Source organism: Schistocerca cancellata, chromosome 1 (genome assembly GCF_023864275.1).
Source record: "Schistocerca cancellata isolate TAMUIC-IGC-003103 chromosome 1, iqSchCanc2.1, whole genome shotgun sequence".
In the NCBI taxonomy this organism is placed as follows: Eukaryota; Metazoa; Arthropoda; class Insecta; order Orthoptera; family Acrididae; genus Schistocerca; species Schistocerca cancellata.
In genome coordinates, this window is record NC_064626.1 from 1211124748 (window position 1) to 1211148524 (window position 23777).

A 23777-nucleotide genomic window follows, 5' to 3' on the forward strand; every position below is an offset into this window, starting at 1 on the left:
TTTAGGTTTTCTTATTGGTAACGCCACGTAGCGCTCTGTATGAAAATCACTGGCTGTGCTGTGTGCAGTCTGTGGCTAGTTTGCATTGTTGTCTGCCATTGTAGTGTTGGGCAGCTGGATGTGAACAGCGCGTACCGTTGCGCAGTTGGAGGTGAGCCGCCAGCAGTGGTGGATGTGGGGAGAGAGATGGTGATAAACGATCAGGACTGTCTTTATGGACTGTGAGAAAATTTTAGCTTTCGACCAACATTGTATTAATTAGTGTGTGCATTTGATATTTTTCTTACTGTAATTGTGAAAATTTTTTTCAAATCTGTATTGGCCAGTGCCCAAAACAATTTGTAAAATTTTTTGTCGGGAGCATGGGTGTTATGTAAGTAGGCTGTTTAGGTTTTCTTATTGGTAACGCCACATAGCGCTCTGTATGAAAATCACTGGCTGTGCTGTGTGCAGTCTGTGGCTAGTTTGCATTGTTGTCTGCCATTGTAGTGTTGGGCAGCCGGATGTGAACAGCGTGTAGCGTTGTGCAGTTGGAGGTGAGCCGCCAGCAGTGGTGGATGTGGGGAGAGAGATGGCGGAGTTTTGAAATTTGTATGACTGGATGTCATGAACTGCTATGTATATTATGATTTTTCAACACTATTAAGGTAAATACATTGTTTGTTCTCTATTAAAACCTTTCATTTGCTAACTATGCCTATCAGTAGTTAGTGCCTTCCGTGGTTTGAATCTTTTATTTAGCTGGCAGTAGTGGCGCTCGCTGTATTGCAGTAGTTCGAGTAACGGAGATTTTTGGTGAGGTAAGTGATTTGTGAAACGTATAGGTTAATGTTAGTCAGGGCCATTATTTTGTAGGGATTTTTGAAACTCAGACTGCGTTGCGCTAAAAATATTGTGTGTCAGTTTAAGCACAGTCTTGTATAATTGTTCTAAGGGGACGTTTCAAGGTGAGGTGGGCTACCGAGTTGTGTGGCAGCGTCGTCATAGGAAACCTGAACAGGAGCAGAAATGATTAGCGAGCAAGTTAACACAGTAAAAAGCAGAAACAGAGTTCATCTATTACAACAGCAACAACAACGAAGTTGCAGACGGCTTCTGCATAACGTCCCATAGCGAATTTGCTCGAAGTACGAATGGTCTGAGTGGCCACCACCAACCATCCCATACCGCGGCAGCAGAGAGCGCTCGTAGTCCAGAGTTGCCTGGGGGCATGGCTCAGTGGGAATGCTCCATTGGGTCTGCCAGATCCCGCATGACAATTGCCAGCGTTGGACGAAAACTTGCAATTCCATTGCCAACTGTGATACGCCAGCAGGGTGTTGTTGATACGTGATCACACACTCACAAACCGTTTCGGAGTTGTTGTCGACAGCAAGTGCGACCAGCCGACATTGGATGTCTTTTCATGGCTAGAATATTCTCTGCCGCAGGTGCATCCATGTAGGATAGCACTCACACAATCAATGAAACGAATTCTAGAGTTAAACATGGCGTGATTTCTCGAGTACCCCGTCGATGTCCATATTCCTAGTTTTCATTCCTTTGTTCCCTGGAAGTAAGCCAACACAACTGGAAATTTTTCTATGTGTGCATATAGGCATTGGTACTAAAGAAAACTGGGGAAGCTGAAAGACGGAAGGAGTATATAGAGGATTTATACAAGGGAGGCGAACTTAAAGGTAAATAAAATGAAATGATCGTGTGGCATTTTTTAGCTGGAGGCTCCTTGCAGGGAAGTTCGGCCGCTGGGTTGCAAGTCTTATTTCAGGTGAGTCCACATAGGGCGACTTCCGTGTCGCTAATGATAAAATGATGACTAGGACAACACAACACCCAGTCCAGGAGCGGAGAAAATCTCCAACCAGACCGGGAATCGAACCCTGGCTTGCTGCATGGGAGGCAAGCACGTAACCACTCAGATGAACAAGCGGACTCTTGAAGGTAATGTAATACAAATGGAAGAGGACATTGAACCGTGGTACTTTAGAAAATCAAATTTACAACCTCACCACAGTTATTTAAAGGAAATAGAAAACCCGGGATCGCTGGTGATGGACAAGCTTGTGATTGTTTTACAATTTTGAGTCAAAACAGACAATTATAAACTTCAATTCGGACATTTGGCCTATAACTGATGCAATATACAAATCTTCACTTTGATTGAATTATATAAACACGAATAAGAATCATATTCATTTGCGTCCGCAACCAAAATCGTTAATAGTAGGCACGGTGAATGATCAATCACAAACCATCGTTCTTGTCTAACCATATCTCAAGAGACTAATAACATACACTTTCAACCAAAGTTACACAGCAACATGATACCACAACTTCATAAAGAACAAAGAGACCTTAAAGCTTAATAAAACTGAACTGCCAACATAAAGATCCACAGTCAAACATGTTTATACTAAAAATACAAAGTGGGGCAACCAAGGTCACAAAACTTATACAGAGGAATAGTAACAAGTTGCACGTTCATTAAAGATACGCAAATGATTAACATAAGTGTTAAATAAGAAGGGCTAGTAATACCTCAACCAATTAAATGACTTACAGAAGCCGGTATATTAACAAGGTGGCCTCAATTAACGGACATAATGACTCAGAATGGTTCCCAAAGTGCACTTAACTTTGCAGAACAGTGTTAAGGCCCATAGCAGTGTTTGGAAGCAATAACGCTAAGGCCTGCAGCCAATACGAACATTCACTCACGGCTTGTGCACTGGGTCACATAGAAGGCGGTATGTACACTCCTGGAAATGGAAAAAAGAACACATTGACACCGGTGTGTCAGACCCACCATACTTGCTCCTGACACTGCGAGAGGGCTGTACAAGCAATGATCACACGCACAGCACAGCGGACACACCAGGAACCGCGGTGTTGGCCGTCGAATGGCGCTAGCTGCGCAGCATTTGTGCACCGCCGCCGTCAGTGTCAGCCAGTTTGCCGTGGCATACGGAGCTCCATCGCAGTCTTTAACACTGGTAGCATGCCGCGACAGCGTGGACGTGAACCGTATGTGCAGTTGACGGACTTTGAGCGAGGGCGTATAGTGGGCATGCGGGAGGCCGGGTGGACGTACCGCCGAATTGCTCAACACGTGGGGCGTGAGGTCTCCACAGTACATCGATGTTGTCGCCAGTGGTCGGCGGAAGGTGCACGTGCCCGTCGACCTGGGACCGGACCGCAGCGACGCACGGATGCACGCCAAGACCGTAGGATCCTACGCAGTGCCGTAGGGGACCGCACCGCCACTTCCCAGCAAATTAGGGACACTGTTGCTCCTGGGGTATCGGCGAGGACCATTGGCAACCGTCTCCATGAAGCTGGGCTACGGTCCCGCACACCGTTAGGCCGTCTTCCGCTCACGTCCCAACATCGTGCAGCCCGCCTCCAGTGGTGTCGCGACAGGCGTGAATGGAGGAACGAATGGAGACGTGTCGTCTTCAGCGATGAGAGTCGCTTCTGCCTTGGTGCCAATGATGGTCGTATGCGTGTTTGGCGCCGTGCAGGTGAGCGCCACAATCAGGACTGATACGACCGAGGCACACAGGGCCAACACCCGGCATCATGGTGTGGGGAGCGATCTCCTACACTGGCCGTACACCACTGGTGATCGTCGAGGGGATACTGAATAGTGCACGGTACATCCAAACCGTCATCGAACCCATCGTTCTACCATTCCTAGACCGGCAAGGGAACTTGCTGTTCCACCAGGACAATGCACGTCCGCATGTATCCCGTGCCACCCAACGTGCTCTAGCCAGCAAGATCTCCGGATCTGTCCCCCATTGAGCATGTTTGGGACTGGATGAAGCGTCGTCTCACGCGGTCTGCACGTCCAGCACGAACGCTGGTCCAACTGAGGCGCCAGGTGGAAATGGCCTGGCAAGCCGTTCCACAGGACTACATCCAGCATCTCTACGATCGTCTCCATGGGAGAATAGCAGCCTGCATTGCTGCGAAAGGTGGATATACACTGTACTAGTGCCGACATTGTGCATGCTCTGTTGCCTGTGTCTATGTGCCTGTGGTTCTGTCAGTGTGATCATGTGATGTATCTGACCCCAGGAATGTGTCAATAAAGTTTCCCCTTCCTGGGACAATGAATTCACGGTGTTCTTATTTCAGTTTCCAGGAGTGTATTAGTATATAATCAGACCGGCCCCACAATGAGCGGTCCTGACAAGAATCCATAACCGCACCGACGTCAGGGAACGAACAGTCTTAACAAATGTCCTGTAACACAAATACCGGGTAATCAAAAAATCAGTATAAATTTGAAAACTTAATAAACCACGGAATAATGTAGATAGAGAGGTAAAAATGGACACACATGCTTGGAATGACATGGAGTTTTATTAGAATAAAAAAAAGCACCCCATATTGCTAGACGCGTGAAAGATCTCTTGCGCGCGTCGTTTGGTGATGATCGTGTGCTCAGCCGCCACTTTCGTCATGCTTGGCCTCCCAGGTCCCCAGACCTCAGTCCGTGCGATTATTGGCTTTGGGGTTACCTGAAGTCGCAAGTGTATCGTGATCGACCGACATCTCTAGGGATGCTGAAAGACAACATCCGGCGCCAATGCCGCACCATGCTTTACAGTGCTGTTCACAACATTATTCCTCGACTACAGCTATTGTTGAGGAATGATGGTGGACATATTGAGCATTTCCCGTAAAGAACATCATGTTTGCTTTGTCTTACTTTGTTATGCTAATTATTGCTATTCTGATCAGATGAAGCCCCATCTGTAGGGCATTTTTTGAACGTTTGTATTTTTTCGGTTCTAATAAAACCCCATGTCATTCCAAGCATGTGTGTCAATTTGTACCTCTCTATCTACATTATTCCGTGATTTATTCAGTTTTCAAATTTATACTGACATTTTGATCACCCAGTAGATTGCAATGAAAACAAGGTCAAATCACAGCCACACTGGAATATACAGGGTGATTCAAAAAGAATACCACAACTTTAGGAATTTAAAACTCTGTAACGACAAAAGGCAGAGCTAAGCACTATCTGTCGGCGAATTAAGGGAGCTATAAAGTTTCATTTAGTTGTACATTTGTTCGCTTGAGGCGCTGTTGACTAGGCGTCAGCGACAGTTGATGCTAAGATGGCGACCGCTCAACAGAAAGCTTTTTGTGTTATTGAGTACGGCAGAAGTGAATCGACGACAGTTGTTCAGCGTGCATTTCGAACGAAGTATGATGTTAAACCTCCTGATAGGTGGTGTATTAAACGTTGGTATAAACAGTTTACAGAGAATGGGTGTTTGTGCAAAGGGAAAAGTTCTGGACGGCCGAGAACGAGTGATGAAAATGTAGCACGCATCCAGCAAGCATTTGTTCGCAGCCCAGGAAAATCGACTCGCAGAGCTAGCAGAGAGCTGCAAATTCCACAATCAACTGTATGGAGAGTCCTACGAAAAAGGTTAGTTATGAACTACCTGAACGTCAACTACCCGAGGCGATGGATCGGCCGCCAGGCAGCCCGTGACAGAGCACTTCATCACTGGCCTCCAAGAAGCCCTGATCTTACCCCCTGCGATTTTTTCTTATGGGGGTATGTTAAGGATATGGTGTTTCGGCCACCTCTCCCAGCCACCATTGATGATTTGAAACGAGAAATAACAGCAGCTATCCAAACTGTTAAGCCTGATATGCTACAGAGAGTGTGGAACGAGTTGGAGTATCGGGTTGATATTGCTCGAGTGTCTGGAGGGGCCATATTGAACATCTCTGAACTTGTTTTTGAGTGAAAAAAAACCTTTTTAAATACTCTTTGTAATGATGTATAACAGAAGGTTATATTATGTTTCTTTCATTAAATACACATTTTTAAATTTGTGGTATTCTTTTTGAATCACCCTGTATAATAAGCACGCTCCCCAAATTATTAAGGGGGAATACTCTAACACTACCCGTCTCCCAGTAAATTAGGAGAAACTTAAGAGATCACTTCCAGTTGCCTTAAGGCACTTTCAACATTAAATAAACATACCAAATCCTGCCGTGACAAGTGCGTAAACCATTAACTCTACGGCTGCCGGGCACGTACACAACCGCAGCCAGTCCCAAAGCGGAAAATGTGTCCTAAACAAGTTAAAATTTACGTGAAAACCGCTTAAAACGCACACTCCACGACTGATCAAAACGGAATCAAGAACATCAACCTCCTTAAAACAGCGACTGTGGAACCAAGTTCAGAATCATCTCCGGCAGCTATGCATGCCACACAACAATCTTCTTACAGGGTGTTTCAAAAATGACCGATATATTTGAAACGGCAATAAAAACTAAACGAGCAGCGATAGAAATACACCGTTTGTTGCAATATGCTTGGGACAACAGTACATTTTCAGGCTGACAAACTTTCGAAATTACAGTAGTTACAATTTTCAACAACAGATGGCGCTGCAAGTGATGTGAAAGATATACAAGACAACGCAGTCTGTGGGTGCGCCATTCTGTACGTCGTCTTTCTGCTGTAAGCGTGTGCTGTTCACAACGTGCAAGTGTGCTGTGGAGAACATGGTTTATTCCTTAGGACAGAGGATTTTTCTGGTGTTGGAATTCCACTGCCTAGAACACAGTGTTGTTGCAACAAGACGAAGTTTTCAACGGAGGTTTAATGTAACCAAAGGACCGAAAAGCGATACAGTAAACGATCTGTTTGAAAAATTTCAACGGATTGGGAACGTGACGGACGAACATGCTGGAAAGGTAGGGCGACCGCGTACGGCAATCACAGAGGGCAACGCGCAGCTAGTGCAGCAGGTGATCCAACAGCGGCCTCGGGTTTCCGTTCGCCGTGTTGCAGCTGCGGTCCAAATGACGCCAACGTCCACGTATCGTCTCATGCACCAGAGTTTACACCTCTATCCATACAAAATTCAAACGCGGCAACCCCTCAGCGCCGCTACCATTGCTGCACGAGAGACATTCGCTAACGATATAGTGCACAGGATTGATGACGGCGATATGCATGTGGGCAGCATTTGGCTTACTGACGAAGCTTATTTTTACCTGGATGGCTTCGTCAATAAACAGAACTGGCGCATATGGGGAACCGAAAAGCCCCATGTTGCAGTCCCATCGTCCCTGCATCCTCAAAAAGTACTGGTCTGGGCCGCCATTTCTGCCAAAGGAATCATTGGCCCATTTTTCAGATCCGAAACGATTACTGCATCACGCTATCTGGACATTCTTCGTGAATTTGTGGCGATACAAACTGCCTTAGACGACACTGCGAACACCTCGTGGTTTATGCAAGATGGTGCCCGGCCACATCGCACGGCCGACGTCTTTAATTTCCTGAATGAATATTTCGATGATCGTGTGATTGCTTTGGGCTATCCGAAACATACAGGAGGCGGCGTGGATTGGCCTCCCTATTCGCCAGACATGAACCCCTGTGACTTCTTTCTGTGGGGACACTTGAAAGACCAGGTGTACCGCCAGAATCCAGAAACAATTGAACAGCTGAAGCAGTACATCTCATCTGCATGTGAAGCCATTCCGCCAGACACGTTGTCAAAGGTTTCGGGTAATTTCATTCAGAGACTACGCCATGTTATTGCTACGCATGTTGGATATGTGGAAAATATCGTGCTATAGAGTTTCCCAGACCGCAGCGCCATCTGTTGTTGAAAATTGTAACTACTGTAATTTCGAAAGTTTGTCCGCCTGAAAATGTACTGTTGTCCCAAGCATATTGCAACAAACGGTGTATTTCTATCGCTGCTCGTTTAGTTTTTATTGCCGTTTCAAATATACCGGTCATTTTTGAAACACCCTGTAGTTAAACACAGAATAAAAGCCATATGTAACTTGGAGCTTGCAAATTACGAGCTCGGAAACTGTTCAGCGTGAGACTACATACCTACCACAATTCCCACTCCAATTTTGCACGTCAAGGCGCCCAATTATCAGCACCGTACATCCGGCGCGCGCTAAAAGGCAAGGACGGCGAGCACGGCGAGGCCCATGCACCACGGTTAGGGACGCGGGCTTGTTTTCAATACAAGCTGGCTCTTTGAACGCCTACCGGAGACTCCTTCGTCACACGTTCACCTGGAAAACCCGCCGGGGGAGCAGTCAAAGATACGCGAGGCAGCCCAATATCGATATCAGCGATGCAAGTCGAACACCTTTTCGCCAGCCGCCACGGCTGAGACATATACGAAAATGAGATGTGAGATATGATATTGTGAAAGGAATTTGATGGATGACAGAAAGACCTAAGGCGAAACAACGCCCTAGGCGCAGAAAATATTCTGCCAGAACTACTGATACCGTTGGGAGAACCAGCCATGACAAAACTCTTCCATGGTGTGCAGGATGTGTAACATAAGCGAAATATCCCCAAACTAAAAGAAGAACATAATAATTCCAGTTCCAAACAAGGCAGCTGATGACAGGTGTGAATATTACCGAACTATCAATTTATTATTAAGTCATGGTTACTGTGGTGTCACCGCCAGACACCACACTTGCTAGGTGGTAGCTTTAAATCGGCCGCGGTCCATTAGTACATGTCGGACTCGCGTGTCGCCACTGTCAGTAATTGCAGACCGAGCGCCCCCACATGGCAGGTCTAGAGAGACGTACTAGGACTCGTCCCAGTTGTACGACGACTTTGCTAGCGACTACACTGACGAAGCCTTTCTCTCATTAGCCGAGAGATAGTTAGAATAGCCTTCAGCTAAGTCCATGGCTACGACCTAGCAAGGCGCCATTAACCATTTCTAGAGAGAGTCTCACTTGTATCATCAAGAATGCTGTATACAAATGATGGATTAAAGTTAAGTATTCCAGCAGCTACGTACTTTTCTTTATAGCATTCATTACGTATCCTGTTTCAGACCCAACGCCAGCCGGCGTGTGTAAACGCGTGCCTTTCGGTTACTCGTCACTGTGGACTGGCTGTCTTGTCAGTCCACTACAGTTACCGTCGCCAATTTGAAGGACTCGACAGTAACAGCTGACACGACCGATATGATAGGTACTGTGGTATCCTGTCGTGCGAGCAGAGAGGCTCAATGGCGCGTCAACTGGATATTCACTCAAAATTGGAGGTACAAGCAACGATCAGATTTCTAAGGGCTAAACGGCTCAATTGCTAGAAAATTCACCTTGAAATCACTGCTGTATATGATGAGCGTGCAATCTCGTGACCATCTATTGTAAAGTGGTGTGAGCAATTTGACGCCGAACGCATGGATCTCACTGATGAATATCGCGAAGGCAGGCCCGCAACAAAATGTTCAAACGTGTGTGAAATCTTATGGGACTTAACCGCTAAGGTCATCAGTCCCTAAGCTTACACACTACTTAACCTAAATTATCCTAAGGACAAACACACACACATCCGAGGGAGGCCTCTAACCTCCACCGGGACCAGCCGCACAGTCCATGACTGCAACGCCTCGGCTAATCCTGCGCGGCGGCCCGCAACATCTACATCTACACTCCTGGAAATGGAAAAAAGAACACATTGACACCGGTATGTCAGACCCACCATACTTGCTCCGGACACTGCGAGAGGGCTGTACAAGCAATGATCACACGCACGGCACAGCGGACACACCAGGAACCGCGGTGTTGGCCGTCGAATGGCGCTAGCTGCGCAGCATTTGTGCACCGCCGCCGTCAGTGTCAGCCAGTTTGCCGTGGCATACGGAGCTCCATCGCAGTCTTTAACACTGGTAGCATGCCGCGACAGCGTGGACGTGAACCGTATGTGCAGTTGACGGACTTTGAGCGAGGGCGTATAGTGGGCATGCGGGAGGCCGGGTGGACGTACCGCCGAATTGCTCAACACGTGGGGCGTGAGGTCTCCACAGTACATCGATGTTGTCGCCAGTGGTCGGCGGAAGGTGCACGTCCCCGTCGACCTGGGACCGGACTGCAGCGACGCACGGATGCACGCCAAGACCGTAGGATCCTACGCAGTGCCGTAGGGGACCGCACCGCCACTTCCCAGCAAATTAGGGACACTGTTGCTCCTCGGGTATCGGTGAGGACCATTCGCAACCGTCTCCATGAAGCTGGGCTACGGTTCCGCACACCGTTAGGCCGTCTTCCGCTCACGCCCCAACATCGTGCAGCCCGCCTCCAGTGGTGTCGCGACAGGCGTGAATGGAGGGACGAATGGAGACGTGTCGTCTTCAGCGATGAGAGTCGCTTCTGCCTTGGTGCCAACGATGGTCGTATGCGTGTTTGGCGCCGTGCAGGTGAGCGCCACAATCAGGACTGCATACGACCGAGGCACACAGGGCCAACACCCGGCATCATGGTGTGGGGAGCGATCTCCTACACTGGCCGTACACCACTGGTGATCGTCGAGGGGACACTGAATAGTGCACGGTACATCCAAACCGTCATCGAACCCATCGTTCTACCATTCCTAGACCGGCAAGGGAACTTGCTGTTCCAACAGGACAATGCACGTCCGCATGTATCCCGTGCCACCCAACGTGCTCTAGAAGGTGTAAGTCAACTACCCTGGCCAGCAAGATCTCCGGATCTGTCCCCCATTGAGCATGTTTGGGACTGGATGAAGCGTCGTCTCACGCGGTCTGCACGTCCAGCACGAACGCTGGTCCAACTGAGGCGCCAGGTGGAAATGGCATGGCAAGCCGTTCCACAGGACTACATTCAGCATCTCTACGATCGTCTCCATGGGAGAGTAGCAGCCTGCATTGCTGCGAAAGGTGGATATACACTGTACTAGCTCCAACTTGTGCATGCTCTGTTGCCTATGTCTATGTGCCTGTGGTTCTGTCAGTGTGATCATGTGATGTATCTGACCCCAGGAATGTGTCAATAAAGTTTCCCCTTACTGGGACAATGAATTCACGGTGTTCTTATTTCAATTTCCAGGAGTGTACATTCATACTCCGCAAGCCAACTGACGGTGTGGGGCGGAGGTTACTTTGAGTACCCCTATCGGTTCTCCCTTCTATTCCAGACTCGTATTGTTCGCAGAAAGAAAGATTATCGGTATGCCTCTGTGTGGGCTCTAATCTCTCTGATTTTATCCTCATGGTCTCTTCGCGAGATATAAGTGGGAGGGAACAATATACTGCTTGACTCCTCGGCGAAGGTATGCTCTCGAAACTTCAACAAAAGCCCGTACCGAGCTACTGAGCGTCTCTCCTGCAAAGTCTTTCACTGGAGTTTATCTATCATCTCCGAAACGCTTTCGCGATTACTAAATGATCCTGTAACGAAGCGCGCTGCTCTCCCTTTGATCCTCTGTATCTCTTCTATCAACCCTATCTGGTACGGATCCCACACTGGGGACCAATATTCGAGTAGTTTTCGGATTGCTTTTTCTTAGGATTCTTTCAATGAATCTCAGTCTGGCACATGCTTTACCGACGATCAACTTTATATTATCATTCCATTTTAAATCACTCCTAATGCTTACTCCCAGATAATTTATGGAATTAACTGCTTCCAGTTGCTGACCTGCTATGTTCTAGCTAAATGATGAAGGATCTTTCTTTCTATGTATTCGCAGCACATTACACTTGTCTGCATTGAGATTCAATTGCCATTCCCTGCACCATTCGTCAATTCGCTGCAGATCCTCCTGCATTTCAGTACAATTTTCCATTGTTGCAACCTCTCGATATACCACAGCACCATCCGCAAAAAGCCTCAGTGAACTTCCCATGTTATCCACAAGGTCATTTATGTATATTGTGAATAGCAACGGTCCTACGACACTCCCCTGCGGCACACCTGAAATCACTCTTAGTTCAGAAGACTTCTCTCCATTGAGAATGACATGCTGCGTTCAGTTATCTAGGAACTCTTCAATCCAATCACGCAATTTGTCTGATAGTCCATATGCTCTTACATTGTTCATTAAACGACTATTGGGAACTGTATCAAACGGCTTGTGGAAGTCAAGAAACACGGCGTCTACCTGGGAATCTGTGTCTATGGCACTCAAAGCCTCGTGGACGAATAGCGCGAGCTGGGTTTCACACGATCGTCTTTTTCGAAACCCATGCTGATTCCTACAGAGTAGATTTCTAGTCTCCAGAAAAGTCATTATACTCGAACATAATACGTCTTCCAAAATTCTACAACTGATTGACACTAGAGATATAGGTCTATAGTTCTGCACATCTGTTCGACGTCCCTTCTTGAAAACGAGGATGGCCTGTGCCCTTTTCCAACCTTTTGGAACGCTACGCTCTTCTAGAGACCTACGGTACACCGCTGCAAGAAGGGGGGCAAGTTCCTTCGCGTACTCTGTGTGAAATCGAACTGGTATCCCATAAGGTACCTTCCAAATGTTGACTTATTGGATGCGATCGTTATAGAGTATCGGCACGTAACACTGCAGAGAATTGGCAGCATGCTGAAAATTTCACACAGCAGTGTATCCTCCATTGTTCACCAGCACGTTGGATACCGTACACTTTGTACTGCATGGTTCAAAAATTGTTCAAATGGCTCTGAGAACTATGGGACTTAACTTCTGAGGTCATCAGTCCCCTAGAACTTAGAACTACTTAAACCTAACTAACCTAAGGACATCACACACATCCATGCTCGAGGCGGGATTCGAACCTGCCACCGTAGCGGTCGCGCGGTTCCGGACTGTAGCGCCTAGAACCGCTCGGGCACTCCGGCCGGCGTGCATGGTTCCCACGGGTGCTCACCGATGTTCAGAAGGGACAACTTTTCCGATCGTCACTGACATTTCTGGAACGGTTTTCTGTGTAGGGCAACGAGTTTCTGCTTCGAATCATCACTGGGGATGAAATGTGGAAAACGAGAACATCGATAGAATGTTTGCACACCACAGCATCACGACGGAAGAAGGCCAGGCTCCAACTTCAGCAGGCAAGGTTATGGCGACAGCGTTCTTGGAGGTGCACGTGGAATTTGTGCCGTGAGTCTCTACAATCAACTCTGCTTCGTACTGCCAGACGTTGCACCGTTTGAGTAAGGCAGCTAAAGCAAAGCGTCGAGCAAAATTGAGCGCCGGTGCGATTTCGTTACACGATAACGCAACACCGCAATCGACCAACCAAACGTCAGAACTGCCGGATCGATACAAGTGGGAGTTACACCAAGATCCTCGATACAGTCCACATTTAGCGCCATGTGATCATCATGTGTTCGGCAAGATTAAATGGGATCTTGGTGGACGATGATTCCGAAACGGCCAAGAGCTAAAAGGAGCTGTTTCCAGGTGGTTAAATAACGCCGGAGGTGATTTCTATGCACCTGGAATCGAAAAGTTGCTTACTCGTCCAGTCAAATGTTTACAGTCGCTCACGGACTATGTGGAAAAGTGAACTTACATTGTATGTTGACATAGCCTTGTTGTTTATGTGTACATTGTTTGTTAAATGGCCACTCCTTGAAAGAGTAACTTACTTTTTGATTCATCCTCGTACTAACACGATTTCTTCACAGAAGAATTGTGGAACTAGTAGAAGCCAACCTCAGGGAAGATTAATTTCGTTTCTAAAGCAATGTAGGAATACGCGATGCAATACCGATACTACTACTTATTTTAGAAGATAGATTAAGAATAGGCAAATCTACGTTTATAGCACCTGTAGACTTGGAGAAACCTTTTGTCAAAGCTGAATGGGCTACTCCCTTTGAAACTCTGAAGGTAGCAGGAATAAAATACAGATACAGGGAGCGGAAGGCTGTTTACAACTTGTACAGTAACCAGGCAGCAGGTTTAAGAGTTGAGGGACATCACAGGGAAGCAATGGTTGACAAGGGAAGACGGGGTAGTAGCCTATCCCTAATGTTATTCAGTCTGTACATTGAGCAAGCAGAAAAGGAAACCACACAAAAATGGTTCAAATGGCTCTGAACACTATGTGACTTAACATCTATGGTCATCAGTCCCCTAGAACTTAGAACTACTTAAACCTAACTAACCTAAGGACAGCACACAACACCCAGCCATCACGAGGCAGAGAAAATCCCTGACCCCACCGGGAATCGAACCCGGGAACCCGGGCGTGGGAAGCGAGAACGCTACCGCACGACCACGGGATGCGTGCATGACACCACACAAAAATTTGGAGTAGAAATTAAAGTTCAGGGAGAAGAAATAAAAACTCTGAGGCTTGCCAGTGACATGGCAATTTTGTCAGAGAGGGCAAAGGACTATGAACAGCGGTTGATCGGAATGTACAGCATCTTGAAAGAAGGAGGTAAGATGAAAATAAAAAAAAAGCAGAACAAGGATAATGGAATATAATTGAATTAAATCAGGTATTGCTGAGGGGATTAGAAAATGAGAAACTTAGCAGCTGAGTTTTTTATTTGGGCAGAAAAATAACTAATAATGGCCTTAATAGAGGGGATATAAAATGTAGACTGGCAATGACCACTAAAGCGCTTCTGAAGAAGAGAAATTTTTTAACATCGAATATCGAATTAAGTGTTAGGTAGTCTTTTCCGAAGGTATTTGTATGGAGTGTAGCAATGTATGGAAGTGAAACATGTGTGATACACAGTTTAGACTAGAAGGGAATAGAAGGATACTGAAGATTAAATGGATAGATCATTTTATTAATGAGGGGGTACTGAATACAATATGAGAGAAACGAAATTTGTGCCGCAACCTGGCTCGAAGAAGGGATTGTTTTGTAGGACACATTCTGAGTCATCAAGAAATCACCAGCTTACTTGTTAATACTGAAAGGAAGGTGGGAGGGTAAAAACTGTAGATGGAGACCAAGAAATGAACACAGTAAGCAGATTCAGAATATTGTAGGTTGCAGTAGTTATTCGGAGATGAAGAGGGTTGTGCGGGATAGAGTAGCATGGGGCTGCATAAAACCAGTCTTCGGACTGAAGAACACAACAATAACACAAAAAGATATTTTTTTCGGTGGATCTCTATCTCCTTTACGACTCGTTTTTGGATCCGCGCCTGGCTGAAGATCGAGATAGAGTACTAAACCGAGATGGTTAGGTTGGCAGCGAGACGGAATGGCTCTCATACCCCGCAGAGCTTTGAGCGCTCAGCTTACGGGCCACCCTGCAAGGATGCCCCCCCCCCCCCCTGCCACCCAGGGGCAAAGCGTCTGCCGCAGCTGCCGTTAGAGCGCAGCACGTGCTCCGGCGCGCTCCATTATACAAAGTAGCTGACGTAATAATACACCTGCTGCTGCGGTCGCAGCCGCCGACGCTGCTTTACCAGCTCGCCACCTGGCGCGCCACCTGCGACCTTCCTCCCCTCTCCCCGGGCACGGCCCGTTATAACAACGCTTTAAACACTACATAAATGCCGGCCATTAACGTCACCTGCCTGGAAATACTAAGCCGGCAAACTCTTCTCTCTTTTTACTCTTCAAATAAAGCAGCGAAAAAATGCTCCCAGGGGGCGTGTAAGTAAACATGTAACACGGAGCAGCAGCTACCATTACCAGTGTCCCACATAGCTATGGAGAATTGCTGTTTAGTCTTAAGTTAACATTAAAGACCTTGTATCATGCATTACTGCGTATTAGCCTCGGAATTATACCGCTAGTGCTCCTCTTCCTTAATCCTTGCCCCATAATTTCGCTTTAAAGCCTTTTTTAGGGTACCACTGTTTAAAGGTAGGCCTAAAAAAGGAAGATCATCCTTAAAGTTACGTCGCAGCACATATGCGACGCACTGCACTAAAATAGCAGAGTAACGTCAGTGTAATGTAAAATCTACCGCGTCTTTCAACGGCTGGCACATCAAGTAAACAAGCAGCTTTAATAGAAATAAAACTCGACCGGTTTGCGTCTTCATTCGTAGTTACTTTATAAGGGAGTACTGCGATATTTTTTCCTACACTATATGCATTTCATTACACTGATTCAAATAGTGGTCAGAAAATCACATATATTTTACAAGCATATTGCCCTAGACATTCGTAAACACTTCACTTCCTAAAGCTGCTGAAGTGACGTTCTTTCATGTACTGCATATCTCGCATTTTTCCTGCAAAAACGAGATATTGATATATATTGTACGAATCGCATTCCACGAATCTGGCGAGGAGACGTCCCTGGGCCGCGGAAATTAATCAAGGATGTGCATTTAAGTTCAAAATATAGGTAAATGGCTTAATTTTATGAAAATGTAGTGAGGCAGTGCTAACCTAACTTTAAGCAATACTGACGTCTAAACACAGCAATATTACGTTTTTTTTTAAACTGTTCGCAGATACGTGTCTCATACAGGTTGATTTGTAGTGGCGTCAGGATGGCTTGAGTGTTAATGACGTTTCTGTAAGCCACGGTGCTACTGGAGGACGGCTGGTAGGTCAGCATAAACCTCGAACCAGATGGCTGACCATCGCAGTGTCATAGAAGCAGGGAGAGAACAATATCGTATTATCAAATGAAACTATGTGGTTCCAGAGACCTTTTAAGTTTCAAACATCCAGGATGTACATATGCAGAGTGAAGCAACAAATGAAAATTTGTACCACGGTCAGGATTCTAGGCCGAATCTCCTACTCACTAGGCAGATGCGCTAACCATTACGCCGCTATAGCACACTAGCTTTACACAACAGTGCGTACTACCCTAACACACCTCTCTCTTCAGTCCAACTTCCCATTCATACCTCAACCCACTTGGTATTCCCCCTAAACACGAACACCATTCCAGAGGCTCTCCATGTATACAGGAATAGCGTCCCAAAATCGATCGAAATGTAGGATCCTTCCTGAAACCAAGCCAAGGATACTCTGATCAAATGAAACTATATATTTCCAGAGACCTTTTCAAGTCTCAAACATCTGTGATGCATACATGCAGAGCTTGGGTCTCTTGTTCACTAGACAGACGCGCCACCCACTACGCTACCCTGGCGCAGTGGCTTTCCCTCGCTGCAACAACCCCAGCACGCCTCCCTCTTCCCGTTTACTGAGCAGGAGATCCAACGTCAAATCCTGGCTTCGGTACAAATCTTAATTCATCGTTTCAGTGTGCATGTATGCAATATGGTATTAGTTTACTCCAATCAACACATCGAGTTGCTGTGGTCAGCAACCAGCAGCGCTGGTTGGCAAAGGCGGCAGCATTGACGGCAGCAAAACCAAACGGTGAGAAGCAGTAGTCTTAATAGCCACGCTGAGCACGACGTGTCGTCGCCATATTGTGTTTTAATGTGTGCCCCATGCCTCTGTGTCAAACGTCAGCACATAATATTTTCCGATTATACAAGCATGTCACAATACTGCTGTTAGCTATAGAACAATTTAGATTGAGGAGGTAGGCGAGCTGGGGTTGTTGTTGCAGTTGTGGAAAGCCACTGCGCCGGGGTAGCGTAATGGGTGGCGCTTCTGCCTAGTGAACGAGAGCCCCAGGTTCGAATCCTGGTCTTGGTATAAATTTTCATTAGTCGCTTCAGTCTGCAAATATGCGTCATAGACCTTTGAGACTTGATCAGAGTATGTTCTCATCTAGAAGCTTAGTATTCTGGAGGCTGTTTTGCAATAGATAATTTTGTTAATGTCCTTTGTCTTTCCCAATACTTTTTTCTCTCACAAAATACCGCAAAATATGAAAATTATATGTGGATCCAAAACAGCGTCTCTTTTCTCTAGTACAGAAAGAAGACATATACCTGTTGGACACTCACAGAGGTCCAGTGTATGCTGTAGTTATTGTATGGCAGCCAAACTTGGTAGACTTTCTAATGTATTAATGCGGAACGTATTTACGGGGGGGGGGGGGGGGGGATTATTTCCAATTTTGACCACCAGGTGGAAATCTGGCTCTGTATTTGCAGAAGAGATGTGTAGAAATGTTTCCATGTTTAAAGAACTAGGAATGGAATGTGGGCAGAAAATGTCAAACAAGAGACAAATACGTCCGCCGCTCGTGGTCTCGCGGCAGCGTTCTCGCTTCCCGAGCACGGGGTCCCGGGTTCGATTCCCGGCGGGGTCAGGGATTTTCACCTGCCTCGAGATGACTGGGTGTTTGTGTTGTCCTCATCATCCAGGAAAGTGGCGAAATTGGACTGAGCAAAGATTGGGAAATTGTACGGGCGCTGATAACCACGCAGTTGAGCGCCCCACAAACCAAACATCATCATCATCATCATCAAGAGACAAATATACAATACTGATTTTATTAGTAACTGCCGTTTACACAGATGGTTCAATATGAGCACCGGAGATGTCGACAAGACGCTGCAACCGTAAAACGACGTGATCAGCAGGTTCTCGTAGCAGTCCCGGTGGAAACTGAGCAACGTGTTGTGTTCTTGTATACTGGCCTTCAGATCAGGTAGACGCCGAACGCGTTCCTGGTAAACGCATTCTTTTAGATATCGCCAAAGCCAAATGCTACATGGTGATTTTTCAGACCATGCGTCTGTAAACCTTTGTGGAAGGTTGCATTAAGCGTACATTTCACTGGACGAGGTGTTGCCCCACCTTGGATTTAAGCAGTGGATTCCATACATTTGCACTCTACCAAAGCAGGAATCACATGTTGTACGAGGAGGTCTCGATAACGCGCTGACGTCACGGTACGCCTCACAGAAGCTTTGAGTATTCTCTTCATAGAAGAACGAATCGAGGATGAAGGTGCTTGTGAATCCACACCACACAGTCACATACGGTGAGCACGATGGTTATTTGTGCTCAACACTCGGTTTAACATTATTCCGAATCCGGTTTTTCTGTGTATTCACTTCATCCTGTAGTGTAAAATGTACCGGCCACAGATCATCAACTTCCATTCGTGTCAGAAACCAGAGAGCAAATTCAGAACGTTGCTGCGGATCATGAGGTTTCAGTTGCTGCACCGTCTAAATCTTGCACGGGTACCAGTGTAAAATACGAGGTGCATTCAAGTTCTAAGGCCTCCGATTTTTTTTCTAATTAACTACTCATCAGAAATCGATGAAACTGGCGTTACTTCTCGACGTAATCGCCCTGCAGACGTACACATTTTTCACAACGCTGACGCCATGATTCCATGGCAGCGGCGAAGGCTTCTTTAGGAGTCTGTTTTGACCACTGGAAAATCGCTGAGGCAATAGCAGCACGGCTGGTGAATGTGCGGCCACGGAGAGTGTCTTTCATTGTTGGAAAAAGCCAAAAGTCACTAGGAGCCAGGTCAGGTAAGTAGGGAGCATGAGGAATCACTTCAAAGTTGTTATCACGAAGAAACTGTTGCGTAACGTTAGCTCGATGTGCGGGTGCGTTTTCTTGGTGAAACAGCACACGCGCAGCCCTTCCCGGACGTTTTTGTTGCAGTGCAGGAAGGAATTTGATCTTCAAAACATCTTCGTAGGATGCACCTGTTTCCGTAGTGCCCTTTGGAACGCAATGGGTAAGGATTACGCCCTCGCTGTCCCAGAACGTGGACACCATCATTTTTTCAGCACTGGCGGTTACCCGAAATTTTTTTGGTGGCGGTGAATCTGTGTGCTTCCATTGAGCTGACTGGCGCTTTGTTTTTGGATTGAAAAATGTCATCCACGTCTCATCCATTGTCACAACCTACGAAAAGAAAGTCCCATTCATGCTGTCGTTGCGCGTCAGCATTGCGTGGCAACATGCCACACGGGCAGCCATGTGGTCGTCCGTCAACATTCGTGGCACCCACCTGGATGACACTTTTCGCATTTTCAGGTCGTCATGCAGGATTGTGTGCACAGAACCCGCAGAAATGCCAACTCTGGAAGTGATCTGTTCAACAGTCATTCGGCGATCCCCCAAAACAATTCTTTCCACTTTCTCGATCATGTCGTCAGACCGGCTTGTTCGAGCCCGAGGTTGTTTCGGTTTGTTGTCACACGATGTTCTGCCTTCATTAAACTGTCGCACCCACGAACGCACTTTCGACACATCCATAACTCCATCACCACATGTCTCCTTCAACTGTCGATGAATTTCAATTGGTTTCACACCACGCAAATTCAGAAAACGAATGATTGCACGCTGTTCAAGTAAGGAAAACGTCGCCATTTTAAGTATTTAAAACAGTTCTCATTCTCGCGGCTGGCGGTAAAATTCCATCTGCCGTACGTTGCTGCCATCTCTGGGACGTATTGACAATGAAGGCGGCCTCATTTTAAAACAATGCGCATGTTTCTATCTCTTTCCAGTCTGGAGAAAAAAAATCGGAGGCGTTAGAACTTGAATGCACCTCGTAGGTCGAAAAACGTTTGGTACTGTTGATTGTGCGATGGACAATTCTCGTGACACCGCAAGAGCGCTAGCAGTAACCGGAGCATTTGCTGCATGGTGAGTTACAGGAACAACATCTCGTCAGTAACTTCCGCCAGGATAGGATGCATTCATCTTTTAGATATAGATGGAAGCTCACTCGTGTTTTCTGAGTTCATTTCCATAGTCTTTAAAGCGTTTAGTGACATCTTCAGTACTTTCAGTTAGCGATACTCTCTCAAGGCAGCACTGCAACTGCTCTGTTCACATAAAACAGCTCCACGAACAGCGCACGGTCTCTCTTCTTGAGAGCCATACTGTCCACTAACGTTGTAGCCTGTCAAATTACGGAGTGGAACTCATACTGTCGTACAAACAGCGTACAGCGCCAGATTTTCACCTGGAAGCCACAAATGGAACTAATTTGGTTTCCAACGTAAATCCGTTCCGCATTAACTCATTAGCATATCTGCCTAGTTTCGATGCCATACGATAATTATGATAATAGTACGTAACTCTACTCCTATTATAACCGTCCAGTGCATGGAGCGACATTTATTCAACCGACTGCTAGAGCATATTAAATGTCCTGTGGATAATTTGGAGAATTTTGAGATTTCACGAAATAGCATTTTTCTGAGTAACTATATCTATTTCCTTGAAGATACAAGGTGTTCGGCAATTACCCTTTAGGATTTGTAGAGAGGAGAGAGTAAACAATACTTTGAACTGGAACTCACGCACGAAAAGGTACCGTTTCCGTCGTTTGAAAACACGTTTGCTAGGCAGGTATGCAACAGGTTGGACATTGTGGAGGGTGCTTACATCGGATCAGCTGATGTCATTTGACATGTATCCTTCATTTCTGACCTGATGCGAGCCTCACTGCATTTTACGGCAAGAAAGGAAGAATGAAGTGATTGTTGGTGTTAATAACTATCATCCTCCTTTACCTCCTCTGCATTACTGCAGATGACGTGTCACTGAGCGGATTTATTCTGTGCATGCAGTACATGTGAGGCGCCTGGTTGTTTCCACTGCACTGTGTGGAATACGAAGGTTCTGTTATGGTTTACTAACCTGCTGTCTTCGAGTTGATGTCCCCTGCGCAGAAAACAGCGCGCGGGTCATAGGTTCTGTATCTTGAGGCTGAAACTGACTTTTAGCGAGGTTCTGTTCTGAAATAATGTATCACTTCTTTGGGATGCCACTCGCGTATTTTAATATAGCCACACGAGAAGACTTTGTGATCTTAATACAACACCTTCTAATACAGCAAAGTACATGATCAAACACAATGTTTACGAAATGTATCTTTACACTATTTCTGGCACGTGTCTGTGCCTCATGACTACCGGAGTGAATCTTTTGATAATGAATACTGGCAAACTCATCGTGCCACAGACAACAAGACTGTACATCTCGACTGCCTAATCCTGAGTGACGAACAGGAACTTAAATAAAAATTGGAAACACACTCAACGACAGACAACATGTCTGTTCTTCTCGACTCCCTAATCTAGAGTGACGAACAGTCCCAAACACCTCGCGACATACCAGAAAAGGCGTGACCCGAACGCTTCCGAAGTGATTCGTCTGCAAATTCGTCAGTCTTTCGTTTTTGATTTAAATTGTTTTTAATAATTATAAAATGACTGATTGATAGGCAGCTGTTGACAGATATTGATATTAAAAAGTGAAGTCATTCCAATGAGTAGTTTAACTAATAATAATAACTACACTTTAACGTTTTGGTGCCCTTGCTCCGAACACAGCAGCCAATCACAGAGCAGCGGCATTATGCAGGCGGTCTTTCTCGCGGGAATGGTACCGAATCTAACACCTAAATTGGAACAGTGTGATGCTTGTGAAAACTGATTAATTTTCGTTTTGTTTCTTTGGTTATTCATCATCATCATCATCATTTTCTTTGGGCCTATGTCCCACTTCAACGCGGTATTGGCCTTGATACTAGGGAGTTGGCGATGTTAGTGTCAGAGGGTGGCTGGATGCCCTTCATGTCGCCACCCTGTACTCCGTGGGATGGAATTGGTGTACCTCAGCTGTCTGCATCCAGTGTAAACCATGAAATAGTGCGAACATGTTTCAAATGTCTGCGTGTCGTGTAACTGAGGTGGGATGTGGGGACCAGCCAGCTATTCATCTAGTGGGATGTGGAAAACTGCCTAAAAACCACATCCAGGCTGGTTGTCGCACCGGCCCTCGTCGTGAATTCGATCTGCGGCCGGCGCACCTACCAGGAAGCAGCGCATTAGCTGGTGGGTTGTTCCTTTGGTTATTAATGAGTATAATTGTAAAACAAGTTCTGTCCTGGATCACGCCTAATAATTTTAAAAGTGATCACCTTACCAACATATTTTTAAATGATGGCAGCAACGGAAACGGAAGGTTCCTGAACATGGGTTCCTATTCAAAATATCATTTTGAAATTTTAAAATATTTTATTTTATCAAAAAAATCGTGATGGACCGTGACTGAAGAGGATAGTGATGAAAAATAAGAGGACGATAGCTGCAAAAGCACTGCGCTGAATGTCGTGAACTCGCGTACCCCAACAACACCAAAACAACATGAAGTGACCTCTATAGGCTGGGAGTTGCAGACCGAGGTGGAATTCCAAAACCATTCATGAAGGTCGCTAATGGCCGTTACACCAAAACATGACGCCGAAAGCACAGTAGTTGGAGAACGGAGCAATGGAAGAAGAAAATTTGGAAGGATGAGTCTTGTTTCACACTGACTGCAACTTTCGGCCGAGTTTACGTTTGGTTTAAATGGCTCTGAGCACTATGGGACTTAACATCTGAGGTCATCAGTCCCCTATAACTTAGAATTACTTAAACCTAACTAACCTAAGGACATCACACACATCCATGCCCGAGGCAGGATTCGAACCTGCGACCGTAGCGGTCGCGTGGTTCCAGACTGTAGCGCCTAGAACCGCTCGTTCACCTCGGCCGGCCGAGTTTACGTCCCGAGAGTGAAACGTGCCCAGGGTTTCGTAATAATTTGGGCAGCCGTATCGCGGTATTACAAGGGGCTAATGGTTACTATGCAATTTCGCATTGCTGCCAGGGATTATGTGTCAATTTTCGCTGATCATGTGGATCCTGTGGTACGACGTTCGTTCCCCCAATGACAGTGCTATGTTCCAGGACGACCGGGCCACTATTGACACAACTTGCATCGTGCTAGACTGGTTTTGTCAGCACGAGGGTAAATTGTAGCATCTCCCTTGCCACACAGTCACCAGATCTCAGTGTTATTGGGCCTTTATGGTCTACTTTGAGGAGAAGCGTGCGTTGTTGCTATCCATGTCCATCACGATTATCCGAACTTGACACTGTTGTGCAGGAAGAACGATGTAAGGTTCCCTTGAAAACCTTACAGCGCCAGTATGTCTCCATTTCAGGAAGACAGGAAGCCGGTATTAATGCGGAGGGGTTTCCTATAGCCTCTTAGATGGGGCCATTGTTGTTGGTCTTTCCAAATTTTTGTCCAACAGCTATATATGTGATACATGCACAGTGCACTTTTTCCCGTGGGGTTGTGTGAAGTGGTTGGCTTGTGA